Source organism: Dromiciops gliroides, chromosome 3, assembly GCF_019393635.1.
Source record: "Dromiciops gliroides isolate mDroGli1 chromosome 3, mDroGli1.pri, whole genome shotgun sequence".
Classification (NCBI taxonomy): Eukaryota; Metazoa; Chordata; class Mammalia; order Microbiotheria; family Microbiotheriidae; genus Dromiciops; species Dromiciops gliroides.
Genome location: NC_057863.1, coordinates 623,101,266 through 623,124,247, shown reverse-complemented (window position 1 = coordinate 623,124,247; position 22,982 = coordinate 623,101,266). Strand labels below are relative to the sequence as shown.

The 22,982-nt window shown below is 45.4% G+C and overlaps 1 protein-coding gene across 1 annotated transcript in view; it reads left to right on the top strand.

Annotated features, from left to right (window-relative positions):
* The first annotated feature begins 4,095 nt into the window (after positions 1–4,095).
* DRAXIN (dorsal inhibitory axon guidance protein) overlaps positions 4,096–22,982 on the top strand; it is a 46,074-nt gene continuing 27,187 nt past the window's right edge. Inside the window, exon 1 of the mRNA XM_043996431.1 lies at positions 4,096–4,218. The gene's annotated coding sequence lies outside the window, so the exon portion shown is untranslated. The remainder of the gene's footprint in view (positions 4,219–22,982) is intronic.

Genomic DNA, 22,982 nt, shown 5'->3' with positions numbered 1-22,982 from the left:
CTCAGGTCCTCCTGACTCCAGGGCCAGTCCTCTATCCACTGCACCACCTAGCTGCCCTGCAACACCTGGCTTCTTGTACTGCCATCTGGGGCCCAGAGAAACACAGACTTTCAAGGATGGGAAATCAGTCTCTCTGCCTCTACCTCGCTCAAGTCTTCTTTTTGTTTGTTTGTTTTTTGTGGGGCAATGAGGGTTAAGTGACTTGTCCAGGGTCACACAGCTAGTAAGTGTCAAGTGACTGAGGCCAGATTTGAGTTCAGGTACTCCTGAATCCAGGGCTGGTACTTTATCCACTGTGCCATCTAGCTGCCCCAAGTCTTCTTTTAAGTCCTTCAGCTGAGCTCAGAAACATCCTAAAACTACACTAGAAAGAGCCCTGAAGAAAGTTCTGAAAGACTTAGGGGGCCTGGGTTTGATTACAGCTTCTACCTGTGTGACCCTGGGCAAGTCATTCACCTCCCTAGGCCTGTAAAAGAGGGGGTTCAACTGGATGATCCTTGCATGGCTTGTCCCCCAGTCCTCAGCATCCTGACCATCCTATTTTGAAGGCAGCTAGGTGGCACAGTAGATGGAGAGCTATGTCTGGAGTCAGGAAGACCTGAGTTCAAATGTGGCCTCATGGGGCAGCTAGGTGGCGCAGTGGATAGAGCACCGGCCCTGGAGTCAGGAATACCTGAGTTCAAATCTGGCCTCAGACACTTAACACTTACTGGCTGTGTGACCCTAGGCAAGTCACTTAACCCCAATTGCCTCACCAAAAAAAAAAAAAAATGTGGCCTCAGACACTTAGTAGGTGTGACCCTGGGCAAATCGCTTAACCTCTATGTGCCTCAATTTCCTCAACTGTAAAATGGGGGTCATGATAGCACCCACCACCCAGGATCAATGTGAAGATCAAACAAGATAATATTTGTAAAGTGCTTAGCACGGGGCCTGCCACATAGCAGGCGCTTTAAAACCTGTTTATTCCCTTTCTTCTTCCTCCTACCACCACCTTCATCTTCTGGATGCTCTCCAGCTCATCTTCCTAAAATGTGGTGCCTAGAATGCAATGCAATGAGCCTAGATATACATCTGATGCAGAAGAAGAGGGTCGCCCAGCAACAGTTTCAAGGTTATTTCACAGAAGGGTAGAACCCTGGTCTGACTCCGCTATGTCATATTTGTCTCTCATTCCTACCGCTCTGCTGTTTCTCCTACAGGTTCTTTTTTTTTTTTACATACATACACACACCGCCACCACCACCACCAACAACAACAACCACAACAGAAACAACAACCCAGAATCATTCTTTTCCCTTTCCTAACACTTGTGGCCACACATAATTTCCAGACCCCTCCTCCCCCATACCCCAGACAGATCTTTAGGTGTTTCCAAGGCATGCCAACCTGCCAAGCTAACCTGGGTAAAGGGGTTCAGGAAGGAGGACCTTAAAGTGTCCCTCATTCATAAATCATTCACATTCTATTGGGGGCGTGGGGCAATGAGGGTTAAGTGACTTGCCCAGGGTCATATAGCTAGTAAGTGTAAAGTGTCTGAGGCCAGATGTGTGTGTGTGTGTGTGTGTGTGTGCATGGGACCTGGTCAGCGTAGGAATTTGTTTGGTTTTTTTGTGGAGCATTGAGGGTTAAGTGACTTGCCCAGGGTCACACAGCTAGTAAGTGTCAAGCGTCTGAAGTCAGATTTGAACTCAGGTCTTCCTGAATCCCAAATTGAGGAGACCCTGGGACCCAATGGAACACCATAATTATTTTCCCTTGGCAACTGAGGCATAGCTGCCCCTAAGTATTCAGGAATCTATCTGATAACCAGTTCCTTATGTCCTCAATCCCTATCACCTGAGCCACCCAAATTATTTAAGCTGGTAACAATTGGACTCTCCCAAGAAACTTCGGTCAATGTAAAAAAACCACCCTCACCTACACCCTCAGCAAGATCCTACCTATGATATCGGACTTATTTAGTAGAATCAAAGACCAATGGCCCAAATGAGATATTTGTAAAGTATTCAACACAGTGCCTGGCACATAGTAGGCACTTACATGGTTATTTCTTTCCTTCCTTCAATAGAAAGAGACCCCGGAATTCAGGTCCAGTTGCCCCATTTCACAGACGAGTCTCCCATGGATCGAGGGACTTGTCCAGGGTCACAAAGTAGCAGAGACAGGCCTCCTTTGGCCTTCTCACCAGATGCTTTTCCTACTACAACACCAAGACATTTGTAGAAAGAGGAAACAAGCCTTGGATCACACCAGTCACTGTCACCGAAAGCACCAGGTCCAGGCTTCTGTCCTTGTGACTCCTTTGGTCTGCACTTGGCTGGGCTGTGAACCTTCCTGTAAGCGTCCTCCTTCTCCCCCCTCCCTCCCTCCTGCTTCCTGGTTTACCATCAATAACGTGACTTTTCCCCAGTCTCTCCTCTGAAGGTACTGAGCAATGAAGTTCAATTCAGGGGATTAAATATGTCTGAGCTGGGCCCTCTTTCCCACTCCCAAAGAGAAACAATTCTCATTTTTCTTGTCTTTATTCCACTGATTTGGAATCCAGTGATTTCCATTTCTCCAATTCCCATACCTCCTAGTAAGGAGAAAGAGCATGGGCACCTAGCCTGCCCCCTTTCTCCCCCCAAAGGGCCCATACTCTCCAGTCAAAAGTATCCTTTGATCATACCAGCAAACATGGCCCAAGTGACCCTGGCAATGAATTATGGGGGCTGGGGGACCCATAAATCCAGTCTTCTTCCCCCAGTGAGGGTCTGCTACATTCTTTTGGCTGGAAAGGGGGGGGGAGAGACTCATGGGCTTCAGTCCTTCCAGGAGCCTAAGATGGATTTTCCAGTCAGTGGCAGCCCCTTCCCACCTCCCCTGCAGTTTGATGGATGAGCTTGGGGCAGGGTCTTTGTCCTGGGCTCAGGGCCTGAGTGATTTCAATAGTTGGGCCGGGAAGTGTGAGGCATTAATTTGGCCCCCATGGGTTTAGTGGCCGACTGAAAGGAGAGGGGAGGGGAGTAGAGGCAAGGGAAGCAGGGAGGAGGGGGGTAAAGGGAGGAGAAAGCAGAGATGCTCTTCCCTCTTCACCCCTCCTTTTCTCTTCCAACCTGGAGGAGGAGTGAGAATGAGAAAGTACCCATCCAGCTGAGATCTGCCCAGGTGTGCGGGGTGCGGCGAGTGGGGGCACACACTTCTCTTCCTCACCTTTCAGATTAACGTGTCAGCAACAGCCCCCACACACCCCAAAGCGAGCCCTAAAGCCCTGGGATGGTCTCTCCCCCGCCCCTTCTTCCACCGCTCTGACTTTCTGATGTCCCGCCAGGGCCCCACTGGTCTTCCTCCATCCGTCCTCCCCCCATTGATTTGTTCCGTTCCATTTGACAGGAAAAGGGGATAATCTCTTTGGGGACCGCCAGTCCCCGACCCGGCCAGACGCTCCCGCCAGCTGAGCGGGCTGCCTTGATCTCATTGTTGGGGTCCCGCTTCACGTCCCCCGCGGCTCTGGGCATCCGTTCACTTTGGGGAGGGGAGGAGAAGGGAGGGGAAGGGAAGGGGCTGGGGGCCGGCTCTGGGCCCAGATGCTGCACGTTCCCAGCATCTGGGTCCCCAGTCTGGGATCCTGAGCCTGCCCGGGGACCCCAGCGCGGGAGGTGGGGGAGGGAGTGGGGATGGGGAGGGGGGCCAAGTTGGAGCCGTACGTACTGGGAGGTTCGGGCCCCCGCCGGTCCCCCGCACGCCTCTGGCCGCGCCGTTCTTTGTCTGCTCCCTTTGTCTCCAAGTCTCTCTCTCGCGCGGTGCCTCTGCCTCTGGGGAACCGCCAGGCGGAGAGCAGCTGGCGGGGGCGCGCGGGGGCTCGGGAGCGCGCAGGGAGAGCTGGCCGGGCCCCCTGCCGCCCCCTGCATGGTAGGGCAGGTGGGCGAGCCGGCAGATCTCCCCTGGCCCCGCGGCTGGTGGCCGCCTAGCCCGCCCCCACCCCCGCCCCCCGGGTAACTCGGCTTCGAGTCCCCTCTCCCTGCGCGCCCCTCCCCCGCCCCGTGTCCCCTCCCCTTGCCCACCTCTCTGGTCCCCTCCTCCCTCCCCTCCCTCTCACATCTGCACATTCTCCCACTGCTAGTCCGCCCGCGGTGTCCTCCTCTGCGCTCTCGGAGGCGCACCAGCCCCCTCAGCCTCCCGCGCCTCTGCTGGCACACCGCTCGCCACTGCCTCGGGCTGCTGGGCGCTGGACAGGTAAGCTCCTGGGCCGGCCTCACAGCTGGGAGCCCGGGAGAATTTGCCCTCCTTCCGCGCTATCTGTCCCTGGAAAAAAGGGTGGTCACCTGCAAAAGAGCTCGCACCCCGGGCGGAGGGCTGGGTGACAGGGGGAAGAGGGGACCGAGGGGCGGCCAAGGAGTTCTGAGCATAACCGAGGAAGAGCAGCCGCTTCCTTCTCTTTCTCCTCTTCTCCTTTCCCTTTTGACTCACTCCCGGGGTCTCTCCCTTCCTCACCTTCCCTCTTTTTTTCTGCTTTCTCACTTTCACCCCTCTCTTAATCAGTCTAGCTTGGGCTCGCTCACTCTCCCTTTCTTACTTTTCCTTCTCCTACACTCGCCCCCACCACACTCCGACACTCATTTTTCCCCCTTTCTTGCCCTCTTTCTCTCTTCCGTTCAGTCTTTCCATACCTTTGCATTCTCACTTTCTCTTTTCTTTTCTATTCCCTTTCTTTTCGGTCTTCCCATTTTTTTAATTTATTTTTTTTTATCATTGACTTCACTTGCGTCTCGGGTCTCCTAGTAGATTTCCCCTCGCCTCATCTGCAGGGCTGGAACCTCAGACACAAGAGCGAAAGCAGATCGGAGACACCTGTGCTAGGGACGTTCTAGGCTTGAGTCTATTATTTCACACCTCCCTTAATCCTGACATGGGAAGACCAGACCATTCTCTCTCCACGTTGAGAGACTTATTTTCACTCTTCCTGGGGACTAGGTCAGCATTCTGACTGACCTGAGGCAGGCTGACTTGACACTTTCCCATACCTGGATTCATGCCCAGCCCTACTGGACTTCCTCGGTCCCTCCCATCTGGCCTCAGGACAAAGCCCTGTGGCTCCTGAGGTTGAGTGTGTCCTCTCAATGTGCACAAACTGACCTGCAGCTCCCAAATTTCCAACGAGCTCTAATCCCTCAGCCCCTCTCCATTCTTCTTGACACATAGATCAGATTTAGAACTGGAGAGGATCTTGGAGACCATTATACCCAGCCCTGTCATGTTACAGATGAGGAAACTGAGACGGAGGATTTGAACCCTAGTCTTCCTCACTCCAGTATCCTCTCCATTCTGCCCTTCTCAAGCTCTGTATCACCTGCTGTCCACTTCCCTTCCTCTGGTGCCTTTCTCTGGGTCTCTGCCTATCTCACTTGGTAAGAATAGAGTCAGCCTATCTTTCTCTCCTAATCAGAGAGCACTCTTAGCCCAGATCCCCAGAGCTTCAGTGACACAGATGCTGTGGTCTGGGGATTTCAGTCAGTAACTCCCTTCCTCTCTCTCTCTGATCAGTCAGTCTCTCTCCTCCCTCAAAGAGCTTGGTTGAGGCTGCTTAGCCACTTGACAAGGTTGGAGAATTGAGTCCTACTGCCACACCCCATTTGAAAATGGCATCCCCTCTGGTTGCTGTCCATCGAAGTCTTTGCTTTGACATAAAAAATCAGCACCTCCCTTGCGTGTGAAAATCGTGCTTCTAGGATTAAAAATCTGCCTACATTTATCAAAATTGTCCCTCATTGTATTGCTTGCCCCCCCACACCCCCTGCAGTTGTATCCTAAGCAAAATTGCCAGGGGTGGGGGGGGGTGGATAGTGAAAATGTGAGAATGAATGGCATCACTAGATTTAGAAGTGAGGAACCTTAGAACATAAAATGTCAGAGTGTGGAGGGATCTTAGCATACAGAATGTCAAATTGCACAGGGATCTGAGAACACAGAATATCAAGAGGTGGAAGGACTTTAGAGTGTAAGGAAGTGAGAAGGGGGGGCTTTACTTAGAGAATATCAGAGCTGAGAGGGACTTTAGAACACAGAATGTCAGAACTTTAGAACACAGAACGTGAGACATTCAAGACTGTCTGGTACAAGACCCTCATTTTTTAGAACTCTATACTGAGTCCTGACTCTATAGACCTGCCCTGGGCCCCTGAACCCCTAGATCTCTGGGCCCCTGGATTCCTGGGTCCCTGGGTCCCTGAGCCCCTGGATCCTTAGGTCCCTGGGTCCCTGAGCCCCTGGGTCCATGGACTTTGGTGTAACAATAGGAGTAGCCTTGTTCTTCTCGAGACAGTCTTGATCATCTTCCCTCAGCCTCCTCTTCCCTCAGCCTTCTCTCCCTCCACCTCTCCTGCCCTAGCCTACCCTTCCTCTCAGAAGGGTTTTATTCCTGTCCTCTAGCAGAACTCCCTTGTTCTGCCTCCCTGGGCTGAGCTACTGCTCCCTTAGCTCCTACAGCCTCTTAGCTCCTCTCAACACAGCAACCAGGGAACCTGGGGAAAGGTAGCTTTCCCAGTCCTTGTCTTCTTCCTCATTTTGCTTGCTCCCCCCCCTTACCCCCCCCACCAAACCCCCAGAAAATGAGGAGGTTGGGTTTAAATGCTCTGTCAGGTCCCTACCAGCCAGAACTCACTCAGACTCCTTCAGCCCATCCCAGCCCCACCCCACCCCTGGACCAGGACACAGGTCTATGACAGACATCACCAATAATTCTCATAGACACATTTACCTCCACAGTTTGAGCTTTACCAGACCACCAGAACAGAAAGCAACCTTTCTGGGCAGATTTCGAGGCTTGGAATGCTTCCCCCCCAAGAAAAAACCTTCCCTCTTCCAAATAATGGCTAGTAAAGGAGGGCAGAGGCTTTCATTCCTCAGAGAAAATCCTTCAGATCCAGCTTTACAGTTACTAACTGTGTGACCCTGGGCAAGTCATTGAAACTGTCATCCTGTTTCCTCAACTATAAAATGGGGATAATAATAGCATCTACCCCATTGGGTTGTTGTGAGAATCAAATGGGATCATATTTGTAAAGCACCTAGCACAGTGCCTGGCACACAGTAGGTACATCATAAATTCTTGTCCCAACCCCATCCCCATGAGGTTTAATGCAGACACCCCATTGGAGAGGTCATATAGGGACTGGAATTCACACTATGGTGAAAATGACTGATAGCAAGTATTTTTCAGAGAATAGATTTAGAAAGGAAAGAGAGAAAGGCAACTACAGGTTGAGTGACTCTTATTTTTGAATTTTCACTCTTGTGCAAGTATCTTCTTATACACGCCCTGTACACTCTTACCCTTATGCACACCCTCATACAAAAGCTCTCATATACCCTTGCACTCATATTTATACACACACACCCTCACTTTCATCCTTGCACACTCATATACCTTCATCCTCTCACCTCCTCACACATATACGCACTCATCCTCCTACACTCTCACCTTCATACACACACACACACACATTCACATGCATGCCTTATACTCTACACCTCCACCATCTCTTCCTTAAACATTCTCACCCTTATACACATCCCTTATACTCTTGCACACCCTTTATCATTACACCTTCACTCACACTCATCCAATTGACCTTTGCACAATTATCTTATACTGTTATATTTTCATACTCACCCATACACTCTCACCTTTACACACATACTTATACCTTCACATTGACACTCACACCCATACACTCTCACATCACACACTCACCCCCTCACCCACACACACATCTACATACACAGAGCCCCTCCCTGCTCATGCTATAATCCATGAAAGATAAGAAAAGGGTCTGCTTTCAAAACGAAATCAATTTGGCTTCTGTTAATGGATTCTAACAGCTGGCAATTCATCACAAGGAGGCCATGTGACACTTACCCAATTCAGCACCTCTGTCTCACACCAGCTTTTTCTTTCATTCATTGGGAATGGCTCCTTCATCAGCTGTGTTTCGATTGAGTTGGGGAGTGGGGGGGAGGGGTTCTCCACCATGCTGTGCTACTTCCTCCATGCCCCCAGGAATCATGACTGTCAATATAATTGGAGAGGCTTCTTAGTACAATGGAAGAAGTGTTGGATCAGGAATTCAAAGTGGAGATCACATTTGAACCGGGGTTTGAACGCTAACTCTGCTACTTACTATTGATGTGACCGTGGGCAAAGTGTTAAACCTTTCCTGGCCCATTTCGTCTTCTGTAAAATGAGGGGCTTGGACCAGGTGGCCCCACGCAGGCTTCCATCTCTAAATTTGCAACCTATGCTTTAATAGCAAGTAACAAACGACTGCGTGTACTGAGCTAAGGGACATAAGGGAAACACGTGAGCAGCCGATACGAGCTTGTGAGCCCTTTTCTCTGGAGTTACTCATGGGGTTGCCCACTCAGGATCAGACATACATCACCTCTGTGCCTTGCCCTTTGGATGCAATCTCATCCAATCAGATTGAGCCGGAGGGCATCACAGGGACTCCAGTCCAGAGGTTCTCAAGCTTTTTGATCTCAAGATAAAAAATCAGTCTTAGAAATCATTGAGAAAAAAAAAGAAAAAGAAAAAAAGAATTGAGGACTTCCCAACCACCCCACCTGCAAGAAAAAAAAACCAACTTTTTTGTGTGTTATTTATATCGACTGACCTTTACTATATTAGAAATAAAGCTGTGGCAGACACTTCCTAGCCAGGTGACACTGGGCAAGGCACTTAACCTCTTGTTCTCAGTTTCCTCATCTGTAAAATGGGGATAATAATAGCACCTACCTCTCAGAATTATTGTGAGGACCAAACGAGACAATATTTGTAAAGTGCTTAGCACAGGACTTGGCACATAGTAGGCATTATATACATGTTATCTACTACTATGATTAATATCTACTACTAGAAATTAATATCTACCATTATTAATATCTTTCTACTACTATTATTAATTTATATTATAACACACACTTATACAATACTGTTATATAATTATATACTTATTTTAAGAAATTATATTACATAGAATAACACACCACACATTTATGTATGCTGCATATTATATAATTATTATAATAAAATATTACATTTTCTATAAGAATACATCCTATATTTATATAGGTTACATAATATATAATTCTGTGATATATTTATATAATATATGCAACATTACACATATAATATAGAATTATGTGATGTTTTTCTATAATATAATATACATTACACAATATAGAATTATGTGATGTTTTTCTATAATATAACATACATTACACAACATAGAATTATACTATACATTTATATAATATACATTATACAATATAATTATGTGATATAGTTATATAATACAATATACACCATTACATAATATAGAATTATACTATATATTTATATAATACTATATACAACATTACATGATGTATAATATATCAATGTTATATGTAATATGTTATTGTTTTGTAATAATCATATTTAATAATGTATTCATTAATTAAAATAGTGATAAATCCATGATGTGCTAACATAAATAACTATATTTTCCAAAATGAAAAAAATTTAGTGACGCTGTTTTTGCACATTTTTGTCAATTTCTTTAATGTCTGGCTTAAGACTAGGCCTTTAGCTTTTCATTGCTGCTTGCACATCCAATCTGCTGCAATATGTTGTTTTGCTTGAAGAGTGGGAAGAAAATTTGGTCTTACCCAGATATGTATAAATGAGGAAACTGAGGTTCAAAGAGAAGACAGCATGGGAGAGGGGAAAGAACCCTGAACTGGGCTAATCATCAATCGAGCAACATTCATTTATCGCTGTCCTGGGCACCGGGAATGCAGAGACAAAAGTGAGCTGGTCCCTGTCCTCAGAGAGCTTCCATTCTACTTCAGTAGGCTGGATTGTCAGCTCTCGGGTGACCTACTTCGTGTGGGATTCTGGGCAGTCAGTCAATGATCATGTATTAAATACCTACTACGTACCAGGCCTGGGGATGCAAGGAAAGGCAAAAGACAGTCTCTGCCCTCAGGGAGCTCACAGTCAGTCTAATGGGGGCTGGGGTCACCGTAAAATAAGCGGGACCACGTGACCTCGGAGGCCCCTTCCAGCTCGAATCTAGGTTCCTATGATTTGCTTGCAGTTACACAGCTAGGAAGAAAGTAACTCAAGACGGGAGATTTTAAGTTCTCTGACTTTAGAACCAAGGCTTTTCCCTGTGTAATAATGTTGCTGCTTCCGGAGGATCCCTCTGCCCTCAGTGGCAGAAGGAGCCTGGATAATGCTCAAAGGACAGGATCAGCCTCTGAGTAATGGGGAGGGGCATTGAGGAGGGGAGGGGAGAGGGGAAAGAGGGGAAGGGAGAGAGGGAAGGGAAGAGGAGAGAGGTGTAGGGATATAGGGGAGGGGAGAGAAGGGAGGGGAGGGGAGGGGACAGAGGGGAAGGGACAAAGGGGACGGGAGAGGAGAGAGGGAAGGGTAAGGGAGAGAGGGGAGAGGCTAGCTCAGTAGAGCCACTTGTGGCCTGTGGGAGTGGGGGGTAGGGAGATCTAGAAGAGCTTTCAACAAAGCTTGCCGGCCTCTTGGGGCCCATAAGAGGAGGTCTCCCCTATCAGTGTCTGGAACCACAGAAAAAAGCAGACGGGAAAATAGCTAGCAGAGAAGGTGAAACTTCATTTATTCAGACAATACCACGCTCCTGACAGCAGCCCCTCACAGTCAGGAGCTGTGAGTCCTACGCTCGACACGGCATTCTGCCCCCAGCTCTCTAAGACCAATCCATCGATCATTCCCATTGAGTCTGGTTGGTAATAACAGCTCACACCTGCGTCTGGTTTCTATCCTGGGGCATCCATGCACATTTAAGGCATACATGGACACTTACTTGTAGTCACTCACATGCACAAACCCACTCACATGCATAGACCCACCCACACATGCATACACGCACAATGCTTTCTCTCCGAGACACAAATCTCTCTGCTTCACCCCCCCACCCCTTGCAGCCATCTTTTCTAGTTACCTTGATCTCATTAGCAGACCTGCCCTTGCTCCCTAATCCTTTAGCCGTTGGTGAATCTGAGTTAGCTTGAATTTATCTTTATTTTTCATCATTTTTCTTTATCAGTATTTATATATTTATTTATTTATGGTTATGCACTGTCTCCCATGTTAGACTTTACATCCCCCATCATACTGGAGGCTCTTGGAAGGTAGGGACTGTCTACCCACATCAGGCTATGAGCCTGGGCAGGGACTATTTCCTTATTCAGACTGAGAGATCCTTGGTTATCAAGTGTCCCCTTTCTTTGATCAAATGAGAAAATGTAGGTAAAGTACTTTGCAAACTTTAAAGCACTAGATATAGGCCAATTTATTATTGTAGTTGTTGCTACTGAACAGCTAAGTGGAACAGAAAAACAGCCCTGGGTCAGGAGTCAAATTCAGCTTCACATATTTATTCAGTGTGTGTGACTCTGGGAAAGTCACTTAACCTGTGTGCTTCAGTTTCCCCATATGTAAAATAGGGGTGATAACAGCTGGGTTGCTGTGAGGATTAATTGAGATAATATTTTTAAAGTACTTAAGGCAATGCCTGGTAGGTGCTTAATAAGTGTCTATCTCCTTGTTGTTGTTTTTGCCCTGAAGGGCACCAAGCCTTAGTGGCTGGAGAGCTGGCCCAGAATCAGGAAGATCTGGGTCCAAGTCCCACTCTGACATATATTGGCTGGCTATATGACCTTGGATAAATCACTTTCCCTCTCAAAGAGAATATAAGTTGCATAGAAAGTGTCAACCTGTGTTGGTGGAGAAAGTTTTCTCACTGGGAGTTTTCTTTACCAGTAGGTCTGTTGTTGTTTGTCCTTTGTTCTCAAAGAAGACCATGACATCGGGGTGATGTCATAACTTGCACTGAATTGGATTTAAGTGAGGGAGGGATGTGCAAGGTTACCAATCCCCCTCTCTCCTCTAGAGCCATCTGGGTCCAGTGGCCAAATATACATCAGGACAGCTGGACATGGCCCTGGATGTTGAAGACAATTGGAGTTAAGTGACTTGCCCAGGATCACACAGCTAGTAAAGTGTCTGAGGTGAGATTTGAACTCAGGTCCTCTTGACTTCAGAGACAGTGCTCTATCCAGTGGGCCAATTAGCTGCCCACCAGTACATCTATAGGACCAGTCCATACCCCTGTTGCACTGTTCTTCATCTCATTTGTGTCATCCTTTTCTATGGGGTTCAGACAGAAAGCATCCTGGGACAAGTTGCTTTCCTGCTATTATTCTTTTGTATTTAATGTCCTTTGGACTATCGCACAGGTGCAAAGAATGACTGTTTTGTGTAGTTATAGAAAAGAATTGGATGGATGTGAACTCTTATTCTGTAAGCTCACTGGAAGGAGGGAGAGAGGAAGGGAAATAAACATTTATTAAGTGCCTACTATGTGCCAGGCAATTTACAAATATCTCATTTGATCTTTTTTTTTTTTTTTGCAGGGCAATGGGGGTTAAGTGACTTGCCCAAGGTCACACAGCTAGTAAGTGTCAAGTGTCTGAGGCCGAATTTGAACTCAGGAACTCCTGAATCCAGGGCCAGTGCTTTATCCACTGCGCCACCTAGCTGCCCCCCTCATTTGATCTTTAAAAAGACTCTGTAGTAGGTGCTATTATGATTTTCATTATACAGATGAAGAAATCGAGGCAGTTTGAGGTTAAGTGGTTTGCTCAGGGTCACACAGCTAATAAGTGTCTGAGGTCAAATTTGAACTAGGATCTTTTTTACTCCAGGCTCAGCATAGTATCCACTGCATCACCCAGCTGCTACTGAGAGCATTTACAGGACAACGCCAGTAGAAGAAAAGATAACAAGAAACTATATTGGCCTGAATCCTTTTCTCATATGATTTTGGTTTCTTGTACTCAGTTTCTACATTTTGAAAGCCTTTTGATCTACATAACTCAGAGATTATAGGTTTTTGTTCTGGCTAAATCTATTTTTTTGTTTGTTTGTTTTGTTTTGGTGAGGCAATTGGGGTTAAGTGACTTGCTTAGGGTCACACAGCTAGTAAGTGTTAAGTGTCTGAGGCTGGATTTGAACTCAGGTCCTCCTGGCTCCAGGGTCAGTACTCTATCCACTGCACCACCTAGCCGCCCCTAAATCTATTTTTTAAAGTACATTGTTGTTAATAAGTTTTAATGAATCAACTTTATGTTGAGGTAACACTTTGGTCTGTAATAATGGCCCAGTTGCAGTGTGACTTATTTATTTCAAATATATATATATATATATATATTTTTTTTTAAGTGAGGCAATTGGGGTTAAGTGACTTGCCCAGGGTCACACAGCTAGTAAGTGTTAAGTGTCTGAGGCCGAATTTGAACTCCTGACTCCTGACTCCAGGGCCGGTGCTCTATCCACTGTGCCACCTAGCTGCCCCTCAAATATATTCTGAGGTCTATATTTATAGTATTTAGATTTGTTATCTGTCAGGCTGTGACAAATAGTGAATATTTTTATATGAAATTCTAATTCTAATTCATGTCCTGTTATATATTTGGTAGGTGCCAAATTTTTGCAGCCTGAAGTGATGTCAGTCAACAAGTATTTATTATGCACCTTCTATGAGCCAGGCACTGTACTGAGTGTTGAGAATACAAAGAAAGGCAAAAAATGATGTGTTGCAAAGTTTCTGCTGTTTCCTTGTATCATCTGCATTGATCAATATGTCTGATTTCCTTAAGGACAAACTGTCTAAAATCTCTGGTGGTGAAAACTAAGTCTTGAATTATCATTATAATTGTCATCATTATTGCTGTTGTATTACTTAGGAATTTCCCAAAGGGCTTAATTCAGGGCTATGAATACTGTGAGTGGAGTGAATGTGGCTGACTGGGTTACTTTTCACATTTTTATTTTCAAAGATGGTTATTACCTAAAAAAAAGAAATTAGTGATCAGTGGTTGTCAATTGTCAGAAATTATTTCTCCAGTTTTCTTTACAAAGGATCTGCTTGGTTTCAGATGTGCTCCTTGGAGTCAGCCACTGCCTACTACACCTGGTCAGCCTAGGTGGAGGAAGAAAAGAGCCAGGACATTTTCATGGAATGTTTGAAAGGCTGTGCCATGAGCCTGAGCCAAGAGAGTTACCAAAAAAAAAAAAAAAAGACAAAGGGCTGTGGAATTTACAAGTAAGGAGGGAGGGCAAGGGGAAGGCATTTGCTGTGTCCCCCCCCAGAGAGCATGTTGCATTGGTGTTTCTATCAGAGTATAAGGTGACCCACCCCAGAGAGGAGAAAATGAAAGGATTAAAGGAAAGCATGTCCACTCTCTGGGTCCCCGGGAAGAATAAAGTGTTTTGTGGAAATAAAGGCAGAAAAAAAGGAGGGGAAAAAAGGAGGAATGCAAAGGGCCAGAGGGGAGTTCTTACCTATGTTGGGAGGAGGGAAAATGGGAAAAATGTGACACGAGTCAAGAAAGAGCAAGGTTGAATGGAAGGAACCTGAAATCGGAGTTCTTTTGGGCCTGGATTTGAATCTTGGAGCCCTGTGAGCCACATAACATCTATAGGCCTCAGTTTCCTCATTTGTAAAATAAGGAAGTTGTATTCAATGAGCTTTAAGATTCCTTTCTGTTAAAAAAAAATCTGTGATCCATGAAAGAACAAGCAGGAAATTTGGGGAGGAGAAACATTTTTAGGTGGCAAGTAGTGTAATGGGTGAGGTCTACAGTAGGGCTGTAACTAGGATGGGGTAACTTGGGCTTTGTCCCAAGGTGCTGAATTTAAGGGAGCTAAAAGCATTTGAAGTCAATCCTCCTGCCAAAGAATCAACTGAGTTTAGCACCTGGTCAGCAAGAAGAATCAAAGTGGCCGAATTCTTTCCACCCTAGGAGCTCTTCCCTGACCTATCCCCACCCTTCTCTATTATCCCTCTTCAGCAGTAGCCTCCCCAAAAGTGGCCTCACAGTGCCCCAATGTCTCAATCCACAAGTGTCCTTCTAGCATCCCTCCATTTTGATCTTCTGCCATTTGCCCTGGGAGTGGTTTGTTTGATTTGGTCCAGGAATCATAAATAGCTAGTTATGGCTCTGGTCTGCAGAAACCCATCTTTCTGGAATGGGAAGATATGGCCTGCTAAGGGAGGTTTAGAAAATAATGGCCCACCCCATATTGTACTGGAATATCATTGCAAATGTTTGGTGAGCTCCCATTCCTACTATGTGCCAGGCACTGCGCCAAGTGCTTTACAAATGCTATTTCATTAGATCCTCACAAGAACCCTTAGAGGTATTATTATCCCCATTTTACAGTTGGGGAAACTGAGACAAACAGGAGTTAAATGACCTGCTTTCATTCTAATGGTGAATACTTTAGGCAGCTCCATAAGTTTCCTTTCAAACCTGCTTTTATTTTTAGTGACTCCATTTCAATGGGCTTTAGACCTGGAAGAGACCTAGTTTTACAGATGAGTAGTAAGCATCATAGTCAGCATTTGAACTCAGATCCTTTGACTCCAGAGCCAGTGTTCTTTTCACTACGCCATTCTTCCAAGGTCTCCATGTCTCAATCTAGCTTTAAAATTCCAAAGACAACCAATGAGTAATGAGCAACATAGCTTGACTCTGATTTGAGAAAATCTATTCCTAAAGATCAAGGGTTCTTAACCTAAGATCCAAGGACTTCCCCTACTGGGTCTGTGAACTTGAATGAGAAAAAAATAATAATTTTAAGTATAGTGTTTGGAGTGCTGACCCTCAGAGCCTAGGTCTGACAAATACTAGTCACTTAATCTCTCAGTTCTCTAAGCAGCTATATAATCATAAAAATTAATAATAATAATAACAATGATGATTATAACATTTACATAGCACCTACTATGTACCAGGCACTGTGTTAAGTGCTTTATAAATGTTATTTCACTTGATCCTCACAAGAACCCTTGGGGGTATTATTGCCATTTTACAGATGAGGAAACTGAGGCAGACGGCAGTGAAATTACTTGCTCAGGGTCACAAAGCTAGTAAGTATCTGAGGCTGAATTTGAATTCATGACTTCCTGACTCCAGCTTGAACATGATATGCATTGTACCATTGCTCCAGCAGTCATAGCAACATTCTCCACACAAGGTTCCTCATCTCTCTATTAAGTAATCGATGGTGGTGTTGGTGGTAACAAATCCCTGAGGCTACAAATTGCAGAGAAGGTGCCAACCTGCAATTGGTAAAGGCAATTTCCTTATATCAGTCCACAAGTCCAGTCCATATCTTTACATCAACAAGTCATGATATCAGAAAATGAGAGAGGGATGCAGAATCCCAGGAGCAGAACTTCCAGCTTGGAAACCACCCATTCTAACCCATTCCTGGCCAAGAATCCCATCTATAATTAATTACCCTTCAGTGTCTGCCTGGAGACCCGAAACAATAGGAAATCGACTACCTCCCCTGGTAGCACATTTCACTTTTTGGACAGCTCCATTGTTGGAGGGGATGGTGTTCCTTCCATATTAAGTTCTCATCTACTTCTCTCAAGCTTCTGCCCATTGCTCCTAGTTCTGACCTGTGTGACCTGACAGAGTAAATAAGCCTATTCTCTCTCCCACCTGGCATCCCTTCAAATTTTTGGTGCCAGTTAAAATGCCATCTCTAAATCTTCTCTTCTCCATATCTTTTAATGTAAAGTCACCCTGTGGTTTGCCTTTGGTATACAATTGTCTTAAAGCAAACATGTTAGGAGGCAATGTCTTCTAAAGTTAGATGGGCATGGAGTTCTGGTCTGGAGACAGAAGAACTGAGTTCAAATTTTGACTCTGCCATTTGCTAGCTGTGTGACCTTGGGCAAGTCATTTAAGTTATCTAGACCTTTGTTTCTTCATCTGTAAAATGAGGGGATTCAACTAGATAACTTCTAAGGCCCCTTTCAGCTCCAAATATATGAAAATAAAACATCCCTTAAGGCAGGAGTGTTAGACTAGGAGTTATGAAGAACTAAGTTCCAATTCCTATTTCTGACACTTAGTAGCTGTGTGATCCTGGGCAAGTCACTTAACTTTTCAAGAGCTTAGTTTCTAAAGTAGGGTCAAAAATGCCTTTGATATCTACCTACTGATGAAGGCTGTTGTGAATCTCAAATGAAATCATGTATGTCCAGTGTTCTAGAAATTTAGGTATTCTCCAATAAAATGATCATGTAAATTCCTGGAAAAAATAGGATTTGAGTTTTTAAAACTGAATCGATGACATCTTTCCAAGGATATTTATATTTTGGAAATAAAGAAATGCTTAGAATTTAGGCCTGCTCTCTTGTCTTGAGCTAAGAGTTGAGAAGGCAAGAAAGCTCTTTGTTTGCTGGGGGGTGGGAGTTGGGGATAGAGAAAAGAAGGCAGAAATCATTTGAACCCCAGACTCCACTAATTTCCATGAATTCTCTGCTCATGGGTCTTTGAATAGGAGTAACTCTATATTGCTCCCTCTTTTATTGAGACAGAAAGAGAGACGGAGAGAAAGACAGAGAGAGAGAGAGACAGAGAGAGAGAGAGAGAGACAGAGAGAGACAGAGAGAGACAGAGAGACAGAGAGACAGAGAGACAGAGAGAGAGAGAGACAGAGAGAGAGAGAGAGAGACAGAGAGAGAGAGAGACAGAGAGAGACAGAGAGAGAGAGAGAGAGAAGAGAGAAAGTATTGCTTCCCTAGGTCAGTTCTTGGCAGGAGGGGAGTCAGAATCTGACCCAGGAGGAAGGGAAATGAGCCCAGTTTGAAAAGCATTGGGAGCTACTTGGAGAAAATCTCTGCGTGGTTACAGCAGTCTGCTCTCTATCACCATGGTGACCATTAGATATGATGACAGAAAAAGACCAGGGAGTAAAATTGATTTCTGAAACTTCCAGTGGGCAAGTTCTTTTACTTCTCTGAGGCTCCCGACCCCCATCTGTAAAACAGGGATATTACCACCTGTAGGATAAGCTCTGCCTCTCTGGGGGGGGGGTATGCTGGTAAATATTTAACAACCAGCTCTCCAGGAAAACGTATATATGATATACTTTTATGTTTAATCTGTACTATTCACATTTCCTTCATCACTTTCTTAAGTCTGGACAATTAACAAAACAAGAAATCAATTGCTGATTTTTTGAGAAATAAATGTTCTTACTGAAAATTTAACATAATTCTATGAATGGGTTTGAGCTGGCTCCAGAGGACCTCTCTGAGGGGGTGGCTATGGGTCACAAATGGGAAAAGACAGGGAAAACCTCTCGATGCCTGCTCACTTATGAATAGTAGAGTCTGTGAGCAAGAGAAAGGGATAGGCCATCAGGGCAGGGCAGTGCCCAAAGCATTGTGGAATCTCTTTAGAGTTCAAGGCTTTTAAAATGGTGAGAAAGATTACTTTGTGACCAGCACACTGTGCCTGGCACTTAATAAATGTTGGCCCCTGGAGGGCTATAATATACAAAGAAAGATTGAGGGGGCAGAAGCCCAGGCTTCTGCTTATTGGCTGTGTGGCCTTGGGCAAATCTCTTAACATCTCTGAGCACCAGTTTCCTCATCTGTAAAATGGGGGTGTTAAGTAAGACTTGCCCTCTCTTCCTCATATGATTATTAGGAGGAAAGTAGCCAAGGATTATGAATTTAGAGGTTATATAATCCAACCAATTGGCTTAGTTCACAAAAAAGGAACTCACCCCAGGTCCTCCAAGTCATAAGTAGCACAGGTGGGATTTGAACCCAGATCCTCAAAAGCACTTTTCTTTCCCTGTACTCCATCTTAGTGAATTATTATCATGGTTCGGGAAATGCCATTCAATACTGTAAGAATTTCTAAAGTGTCTCCTATGTTAGGCATTAGGATACCAAGACTTGAGAACCTCACATTCTACTAGGAATGGAAATTGATTCCACTCAAACTGCAAGGAACTTTAGGAAAAACTTCACCCAACCCCTTCCTTTTATAGATGGGGAAACTAAGGTGCATTAAAGTATAGTGACTTGAAACTAGGTGGACATACTGGCCTGAAGTCAGGAAGACCTGAATTCAAATCCAGCCTCAGATACTTCCTAGCTGTGTGACTCTAGGTAAGCTGCTTCACCTCTGTCTGCCTCAGTTTCCTCAAATGTAAAATAATGATGTGTGGTGTGGATTAAATAAGATCATAATGGCAAAGTGCTTAGCACTGTACCTGGTACATAGTAGGTGCTATATAAATGTTTATTCCTTCCCTCCTTCCCTTGCCCAACTTCACACCGCTTAGCGTGAGTCCAGCTGACAGATCCAAATCCTCAGCTACTCCGGAACATCCCAGAGCCAGTCTGTCCCAGGTTGAGCACCCTGGTCCACCCTAACCCCACCATCCCTTGCCACCCGTGGAGTGAGGACCAGCCATCGGTTCCTCATTCAGCGTCTTGGTGGTCCCTCGGGCAGGCCGGCCTGGCTGACTTCTCAGGATGACAGCTGCCCCAGGGAGCCCGGCTAACGCCTTCCGCCGAGGCGCCACGACTTGTCTCTCAGCAAGGCAGGCGCCCCTCTTGTCCCTGGCCCTTCACCATGGGCGGGCCCGAGCTGGGAAGATTGGGGACTCCAAGCTGATCGCCAGGGTTGATTAATTATCCTCCTTTGCATATGACACAGTCTCATGCAGGTCTGGGACTATAGCCTCGACTGGCACAGGGGAGGTAGAGGGAGGAATGAGAATGAAATCATTCATTTTTCTGACACCTCCTCCTCTTGACATTCTGGCCCGGGGTTGCTAGGCTCCCTAGTTTATAAGGTAATGGAAGCAGGGCTGGAAGGGGCCTTAAATGCCAACCAGCCTAAACCCCAGAGGAAATGGGGTACAACGGAGAGAATATTGGCTCTGGGATCAGAGGACCCGAGTTCAAATCCTGCTGACAAGTTGTGTCGGTAGTGAGATTTGAACTCAGCTCTTGGTTTGAATCCTGTCTCTGACCCATTCCACCAGTGCAACCTTGAGCCTCAGTTCCCCGACTCGTAAAGGTATGGGTCTGCATCTCGAGGACCTTCAAGGCCCTCTCAGCCCTAACTCTCTGATGAAGCTAAGGCTGCTTGCCAGACTTCTCCATCACTCACTAGTGCGTTGCCATCTCTCTTTGGAAATTGTGCTCCCATGGATTTACAGCTGCCCTGGGTGTGAAGAGCTTTGCAAACACCACCCCCTCCACAGCTCATCAGTCCATAAATCCTTTCCCAGACAGAATAACTCTGCCAGGCTACTCACAAAGCCAGGGAAGCTAACTGAAGCAGCACGGCATAACTCAGCTTTCGGGGACCTGGGTTCCAACCTCCCGGTCTATTCCCCTCTTATAGAAGGTACCTATCCTATAAATGAGGGGATTGGCTTAAACAATTTCTAGTCTTTGTGGCTAAGATTCTTTTGCTCCCCTCTAGCATAAAAAGGAGGTTATTTTGTTAAGAGTAGTCTAGCCCAGTTGCCTCAGCGGTTTATTTGCCATCCCCAAGAATTAATTCTACCTGTTCCAGTTAACTTGGTGGCCAGAGTTCTGTGCTAATGAGGCCATGGTTGAAGGCTTGGGTCATGCATGAAATGATAGGCTCTGCAGAGACGAAGCCTGTGTTCCCTGAGGCCCAGAGAACACCCCTAACTCTGGTCCTGGACAACCATTCTTTTTTTTATCATTTAGAATTTTATTTTTTCCCAAATTACATGTAAAAACAAATTTTAACATTAATTTTTAAAACTTTGTGTTCCAATTTTTCTTCCTCCCTCGCTCCCCACTCCCTTAAGAACTCAAGCAATTGAGGGGGTAGCTAGGTGACACAATGGATAAAGCACCAGCCTTGGATTCAAGAAGACCTGAGTTCAAATCTGACCTCAGACACTTGACACTAGCTGTGTGACCCTGGGCAAGTCACTTAACCCCCATTGCCCTGCAAAATGATGATGATGATGGTAATGAATTCAAGCAATTCAGTATGTTATACATGTGTAGCTGGACAACCATTCTTCACTGATGAGCACTCAGCCCATCTCCCTCTACAAGCTAAAATCATCACCAGCTGGATTATGTTGAGGGTGTGGCCAGTGCCCCTATGGTTATTCATTCAATCATTCAACAACCAATCATTCACTAAACACCTCCTAAGTTACCAGCTCTAACTGTGGAACCGTGGTCTTCACTATATAAGAATATATATTAATGTCTTAGAATATATATTCTATAATATATAATATATAATATAATACATTATATAGCATGTAATATAGCACGTGTATATGGCATATAAAATATACAACATGTGATATATCATATATACACTGGGATATTAGATATTGAGCATTTAACATGTGCACATGTTATATACACATAATATATGTGTTATATATGTAATATATGATATTGTGTGTGATGTATGCAACATTTGATATTGTGTGATATATGTGATATAATATATGCATCTATGTATATGTGATTATATGTGTGCTGTGTAATATATGTGCATGTGATATTATATTTGTAAAATATAATATTATAATAGCCATTTAATTAATGATTTGTTGTTGAGTGAACAAATAGCTATGATATCACTGACCCCACACTCAACATAACCCAGTTGCTAATGATTTTGCCTTGTGGGGATTCAACTTACCCTGCAAGATTCTAGTTTGTATAGAGAGGCCAGCCTTGGTCTGATAGGCATTACTCAGAGAAACCAGGTACTGGAGAGTTGCAAAGGTCAGAGAAGACAAGACCCCCACCTTTGTGGAGTTTGCAAACCTGTGGTGCTAAATAGAATCATGGGATTAGAAGTAGGGATGGATTATTGGGATGATCTAGTCTAACATCCTCATTTTTCTTTTTTCTTTTTTTTTTTTTTTTGCTGGGCAATGAGGGTTAAGTGACTTGCCCAGGGTCACACAGCTAGTAAGTGTCAAATGTCTGAGGCCAGATTTGAACTCAGGTACTCCTGACTCCAGGGCCAGTACTTTATTCACTGTCCCACCTAGCTGCCCCCTAACATCCTCATTTTTCAAAGGCTAAGTGACTCACCCAAGGCCACACAGGGAATAATAATGGAGCTGAGCTTCCAAGATAAATCTAATCCCCAATTCACAACTCTTTCCTTTCTGCCTCTCATAACTAGGGCTGGTATTTACTCTGGGGCTGAGGGTTTCTGACATGTATGATGATCCTCCTGAACTTTCCATCACTCAATTGAAAGCCCTTTCAAAGGTCCCTTTGGAGGGGCTGCTAGCGCAGCTTCACCTCCCAGTTCAGCATTCCCCCTTCCCCCATCTTTTGCAAGAGAAAAACCGGGGAGTTTCCTTAGGGCAGACTGGAAGGAGATGAAGGAAAAGAAAGGAGAGACTCAGCTGATGCTAATGCTGTAGCATCCCCTTCGTGGGCTAAGAGCAGCTGAGGTTAACACCGAAAGGAGAAAGGGGCTAAGTGGATATATTAGGGGTGAAGAGGGGAAGCTGTCCCGAGTCCCTCCCCAGTGACACACAGTCCTCCAGCAGCATCCAAAGGCTTGGGGCTGGATAATGAGGGAGGCTGCATAATAGGGGACATTGAAAAGGCCCTGGAGAGAGAGAGTGAGAGTGAGACACACACACACACACACACACACACACAGAGACAGAAGGCAGCAAACCGGGTGAGATCACTATTCACACGGAGATGACTGTAGGAGGGATGGAAGTGGGAGTCAAGGATGGTAAAAAGGTGTTTCTTCAGACCCACAGAATGCCTTTGGGCTGGAAGGTCGATGCATCCATCCTTCCTGCTCCAGGGTTTGGAGAATTTGGCCACCCCCAGTTTCCAGACTTAGACTCCAAAGGACAATACAGTGTAGTAGAAAACATGTCTAATGTGAAATCAGATTTTCACTTTGGGAAAGAGACTTCCCTTGGGTGAGTGGTGGCAGTTGGAAAGAGCTCAAGGCATGAATATAGGTTAAAATCCTATCTCTGGTACACCCCAACTGTGTGACCCTGGGCAAGTCCCTTTTCCTCTCTCATATTCCTTTTT